Here is a 6797-nt window from a genome sequence, read left to right on the forward strand (position 1 = left end):
TCATACAGAACTCTTGTACAGTGCTTGATATATATATATAGATATATTATATATATATAGATATATTATATAACAAAGATTTCTCTAACTGGCTTTCATTGCGAAGCAAATTTTCAAGAAGAGGGAAAATGAAAATGTTTTTTACAAAAAAGTACAAAATGAAGAAAATAATATATAAAAAAAAAATAATGTATAAAAAAATAAATATATCAATACATTATATTGTCTTTGAGCTTTTGAAGTTCAATGGTAATTCATGTATATAATGGTTGGAAAAATAAGGATGCATGAGAATTGAGAATTGTGTTAGGTTTAAAAAAAGGGTTAAAAGTTTGTGTTAAGCAGGAAGTGTGGTGTCAAAACAGGAAGTGTGTGTAAGGGATGGGAACAGGCATAAACTTCCTGTTGAAAAAAAGAAGAGTTCATAACTCCAACTTAAAACATTTGTCTCCCCTTACACACACTTCCTGTTTTGACACCACACTTCCTGCTTAACACAAACTTTTAACACTTTTTTTAAACCTAACACAATTCTCAATTCTCATGCATCCTTATTTTTCCAACCATTATCGATATGGATTACCATTGAACTTTAAAAGCTCAAAGACAATATAATGTATTGGTATATTTATTTTTTTATATATTATTTTCTTCATTTTGTACTTTTTTGTAAAAAACATTTTCATTTTCCCTCTTCTTGAAAATTTGCTTCGCAATGAAAGCCGGTTAGAGAAATCTTTATTAAAATATGCTTCCAGTTTAGCATTCTGCCTTATTATTATTTTTCATTTTCCTATTATTTCTCCACGTGCAGTTAACACAACCCGACTATTTGCTGACATATATATAGCTTTCTGTGTGTGTGTGTTTGTAGAGATTATAAGGTAGTGTTTTATCTTAAATAGAGAAAAGTATAAGTTCCCCAGAGTGAGTTTGCAGTTGACTAGCTTTTGTAGCATCTTGATAATGGTACAAGAACTGTCAATCTCTTGTCGCTTCAATCTCTTGTTCCTTACTGGCAGGGATCTCACTCAAAAATATACAAGGAAGTCTTTCTCGTTTGCTAGCTCTGAAGTGGCTTGATTTCTTTTTAATATATTAATGGTTTAGTGAGCAGAGGATAAGCAGTACTTCAAGACTGGTGGCTGGAAATAAGGGACGAAAACCACAGTTCACTAGATATCTTTTTACTAGAAACCTGAGCCAATAGCTTGCAAATGAATAAACTCTACTAAAGGCAAGCTAAAAAGGTGATGTAGTGGTGGTTAAATCTTCAAACATCCAATGTGCAATTGATTCAGTGTGTACTCTGGACAACTTGTTTTGTTCACTTCATTTTTTACGTCTATAAATTTAACAGCAGATAGATACTGTGTCATTTCTTATCACAAGTACACCATTCTCTCATCTTCTTCAGTGAAATAATATACAAAGTTCCAGGATCAATTAAGATAATGTCAACTTGTGTTGTCATGTATGATGTTCTTGCAAATAACTTTTCAGATTGGAAGACAACAAAGAGTTGAGAGTCATATAGTCATAGTCTTAACATATTTTGTAGTGTACAAATTGATGTAGTATATAGTTTAAACGTGGAGGCACGTGGCTTAGTAGTTAGGGTGTCAGTACCATGGTCGTAAGATTGTGGTTTCGATTCCTGGACCGGGCGATACGTTGTGTTCTTGAGCAAAAGACTTCATTTCACGTTGCTCCAGTCCACTCAGTTGGCAAAAATGAGTAATGCTGCGATAGACTGGCGTCCCTTCCAGCTGGGGAACGCATACGCCATTGAAATTAGGAAACCGGGCCCACGAGCTTCGCTAGGCTTTAAAAGGGCGCATTTATTATTTTTGTCACTATTTTTTTCAAATCCTACTGCATTTCTCATTACATTTTTGGTTCTCTAAATTAGTTTTAGTGGATAGGTTGACCTATCTGTTTTGTCTCTGAGTTTTGGTTGAAAGATTCAACTTGTATGCCTGAAAATACAGCATATGTGGTAGGAAAATCACCTCCAGTAAACTATTATGCCAGCCAGGTTGAGCAGAAATTTTCCTGTATACCAAACATAATGCTGGATTTCAGAATCAAAATCTGAGACCTCTCCTGGACAACACCCACCGAGGTTGACATGTCCGAGAATGGTGCAGCTTCCCCTCATCTCACCCACCAATCTAAAAACTTAGATCATTTGAGTGATCTGTTAATAGAAATAAATGATAATGCAGAATTGTTGAAATGCTTCCGACCTGTGTACCTGATAACAAAATTCATTATCTGCAAAGTATGTTATTATTAAACTTAGCAAGCTAGCTATTGTCTGCCAAACGTGTTCAGCAAATGGCAGTAGAAACTAATAAATTATTTGAAAATTCTTCAACATTAATCTGTGCAGTGAAAGAATAAATGGAAAGAGTTAATTTTATCTATGTACTATCTGTATGTTATACTTGTCCAATTTGTAAGGGGTGACATATTTTCACATACACATGCATTTACTACATGTGTGTGCATGTGTGTATATATATATATATATATATATATATATACACATACATATAATAAATGTATTTTTGCTATATATGCATACATATATATATATATGCATGGATGGCTACAGGTGTGGATATGTATGCACACTTACATATTTACAAGTATTATACACGTATTACATATATAAAGCTGCCTATTCATACGATTACGGTTCTGTTGATGGTAACATCTGTATAAAGCTTTTTATTTTTAAGTATGTTTTAGTTTTTTTTTTTTTATAGAAGCTTTATTTAATTTGTTCTTGCTCCTCACTTTACCCTCCTATTTATGTGTGGGCGTGTACACACACATACATATTTGTTTAACTACTTGAGTTTTTTCTTTAGAACACCAAAACCCCAAAAAATCAGTCAGAGAGTTTTAGAAAATATATTTAATATTTTGATATCGCAACAGCAATGACTATAGCAGTGGAAAAGAAGATTCCATATAATCTAAAATGATAATTCTATTTTTGTAATGTCATCGTCATCTTCAACCATTACTGTCATCATTTCCAAGTATGCAACAACAACAACTACTACAACGACAACAACGATTCATTCATTTGTTTTGTTTTTTTCCTTTTTTTTAATTTTTTTAATTTTTTTTTTTGAAGAATTATTTATTGTCCTTCATGCATCTATTGTAACTTAGGTCTGAATCTGAGCACAATTTTTTGCGCTGAATTCTGCTTCATGTCCTACTTTTTGCTGATTCCATGTTCTCTTAAGATGTCATTTCGTAGTCTTGTAGCTTCCGCCACGGTTTTACTTTCATTTCAAAAAAATTTTTTAAATATTTCTTTTCATTTTTTTCATTTTTTTTCTTCTTTTTTGTGACTTTGCCCTCAATTTTCCAGAATTTTAGTCTTGTGTGTCTTCTGCCTTTGGCACTAACACCTCCTGCTCAAACTGACATCCGTTGATTTTTCCATTGTCCTCTTCACTGATTTCTTTTATTTGACCAACATGCCAAGTTCTCGTCTGTATCTATTCGTCTCTCTCTCTCTCACGCAATCTTTCTCCATCTCTATCGTTTCTTATTACTAGCACTTATTTTTATTCGCTCATTCACTCACGCATTTATTCACCACCAACACACTTCACTCGTTCATTCATTTCTTTCCATTTCACATACCATTCTTTTAATTTTTTTTTTTTTTTTTGTATCTTCCTTCCTTGCTTTTCTCACATTCCTTGTATGTCCCTTCAAAATCCTTGGCTTCCACTTATTCCTGATCTGTATCTTCTAGCCTGTTTACACATCCGAAGCTTTAGCTTGCTCATGACAAATCATGTCTCTTATCAGGTTTCTCCCATTCAAGCTAAACTTTTGACATTTCATTCAACAATATCCCACCAAATCAATCTAGATTTTTGCTCAATTTTATACATCCATCTTTATCCACCTGTAAGCATCTTTTAGTCTACCTGTCTCTTTGTCTGTCTGCTTGTGTCTCTGTCTCCATGTCTGTATTTTTGTCTATCGATTTGTCTATCTGTTTGCCTGTCTGTATGTCTGTTTAACATTCTACTTGCTTGTCTGTATGCTTCTCTGTGTGTCTGTCTATTTATCTGTCTGTCTTTGTATCTGTCTATTTGGCTGCCTGTCTGTTTGTCTGCCTCGTTTGTCTTTCTGTCTATATCTGGCTGTCTGCCTAATGTCTCTATCACTCTGTCTAGTTACAAAATAGCAAATAAAGCTAAACAGATTTCTGTGTTTCTCTTATTTTTTACCAAAACATTTTTAGTTTTCTGCTCCTCTTTTACCGAAATTTAAAGATTTTTTTCCTTCCTTCCCAATCTGTCTCTCCTCTCATAAGTTCTCCATATTTTTAAAACATTTTCTTTAAGCTCCCCTCATATTTTCGCTCTCAAAATCAAAATAAGGATAATAATTGAAAAAAGAGGAACTTAAATTCATTATTTTCTAATTAGGTTATCAATGATTAATATATATATATATATATATATATATTGCGTGCAGGTGTATATGGATATGTTTGTATATGAGTATGCATGTGTGTGTGAGTATGTATATAATACATATATGTATATATATAGTTATTCAAAGTTGTTTAAGAATCCAAAAGACAGTCAAATCAATCACTTGTATATTTGGCAATGAAACAGGTTTATTAATATTTATGCTAGACAATATTAAGTTTAGTTATTTAAACAGGTATATACCGGTGTGTGAATTCATGAGCTATTGATTTGCAACCAGTCTGATAAGTGCCAGCACATGAAATTCTCTGCCCTTGAGTCATTTGTTACTTCTACAGTTCAGGAATAAAAAAAAAATATACTAGACAGAATTGTAAATCCATTTCAGCCAGTTTTATTAATCAGCTGAAATGGATCTATAATACTGTATAGTATAAATAGTAATCTGTGTGTGCTTATATGTATTTAAAGAAAACACATGCAAACATGTAATCATAATCTGTTACTGGAAATTATTTTTATTGTTTTGGGTGGGTGGAAGATTGGTTAGCAAAAAATTTTGGAAGGTAAATACTTCCAGCCAGTACTGGTCATATTTCTAGTTTGGATGAATTTCACAGTATGACTGATCTGTTTGCCCAGTTTTGTTGGGATTTATAAGGTAGCCATGTATTTTGGTGTAGACATCTATTATGTATGTGCACATGCATGTGTTTTATTACATTAAAAGTTGATAGTCCACTCAACATACATACATACACACATATGTATATGTGTGCGTGTGTGTGTGTATGTATGCATAAAGATGTTATGTGGTGTGGGTATATGTATTTAAAAACTATAATTGTGGCAAAGCAAGTCTCGTGACTTTCTCTTTAGAAATTGTCAAAGTCTTTGACAAATTCTAAAGTAAATGGAACTAGATTAACCACAGTAAAATCATTGATTTCCTATCTTTTCCCTTATTTTCATCGTTATTTTTTAATTTTTATATCTACTTTGGATGTATGTATTGTAGAATTCATATAGACTGATAATTGTATTTCCTGTGTTTTTTTTTTGTGTTTGTTTTCAATAGAAATAAACCAAAGCAATTGTATATACATGCGTGTGTGTGTGTGTATATATATATATATATATATATATATATACATGCACACACACACACACACATGTATCATTTAATTTCCATTTTCCATACTGGCACGGGTTGCCTGGTTTGACAGGAGCTGGCCAGTCGGCAGGTTCCACCAGTTGTCTGTTTTGGCATGGTTTCAATGACCAGGTGCCCTTCCCAATGCCAACCACTTCCCAGAGTGTACTGGATGCATTTTACGTGGCACCATTTCATAAATACATGCACACACATACATGTGCATGAAATGTAAACCACTATGTCAATCTAGCCCATGGGACTTTCTGACTGTCATGCCTAACAAAGGAATTACCAGCCTTATGATGAGTTCCATCTCATAGAGCCCACTTTCCGTAAAAGGTTACCTATGCCTTTTCTATATGAAAACTTGTGACGGTAGAAATATCAACGAAATCTCCTACAGATGTAACACTTGTTTTTAAAGAATTGCTTGCCATAGGCCCAAGTAATCTATGCCTAAAATAAAGGATCAGCAATGTTGGAATATTGTTGATCATAAGGTCTGCATCAACTATATATGTATATAATACAGATGCATGATCAATCTAGGACATAAAAATTTCAACTGGTCAGTTAATTTGACTCCACTCCCCAGAACTAAATATTGTCCATTAGTAATTGTTCTGTACTTATTCTTAAGCAATCTTCAAAATAGTATCTTTTTTTTTTTTTACCATGTACGTATGTTTGTATGTGTGTCTGTATATGTGCATATATATATGCATATTGTATATAAATATATATGTATGTGTATGTATATAACTGTGTGTCTATATATTTGTATGTATACATCATACTGAAACGTGTATAACAATAGGTATTACCCCAACACCTGTATGTATGTATATATATATGTGTGTGTGTGTGTGTGTGTGTGATGAGACTGATCTTAAAAGTAATAAGAAAAGTTAACACTTCATCCCTCTGTATTATTCTTTCTTGTTTTCTCTCCTCCTCCCATTCTCTTTCTCTCTCTCTCTCTCTCTCTCTCCAATTGGCTCTTCTGTTTTCTCTATCTGTTCAGATTTACATATGTACGAATGTACTTATATACATGTACACACACATGCATGTGCGCATAACCATGTTCATATGTATGTGTATATATGTATGTGTATATATATATATATATATATATATATATATATATATATATATAT

The 6797-nt window shown here is 32.7% G+C and overlaps 1 protein-coding gene across 1 annotated transcript in view; it reads left to right on the forward strand.

Annotated features, from left to right (window-relative positions):
* The window catches only part of LOC106874507 (muscleblind-like protein 1), a gene marked incomplete at its 5' end in the record, with an annotated part of 72588 nt that overhangs the window by 12493 nt on the left and 53298 nt on the right, over positions 1-6797 (forward strand). The gene's annotated exons all lie outside the window — the stretch shown is intronic.

This window comes from Octopus bimaculoides, chromosome 19 (genome assembly GCF_001194135.2).
Source record: "Octopus bimaculoides isolate UCB-OBI-ISO-001 chromosome 19, ASM119413v2, whole genome shotgun sequence".
Taxonomy (NCBI): Eukaryota; Metazoa; Mollusca; class Cephalopoda; order Octopoda; family Octopodidae; genus Octopus; species Octopus bimaculoides.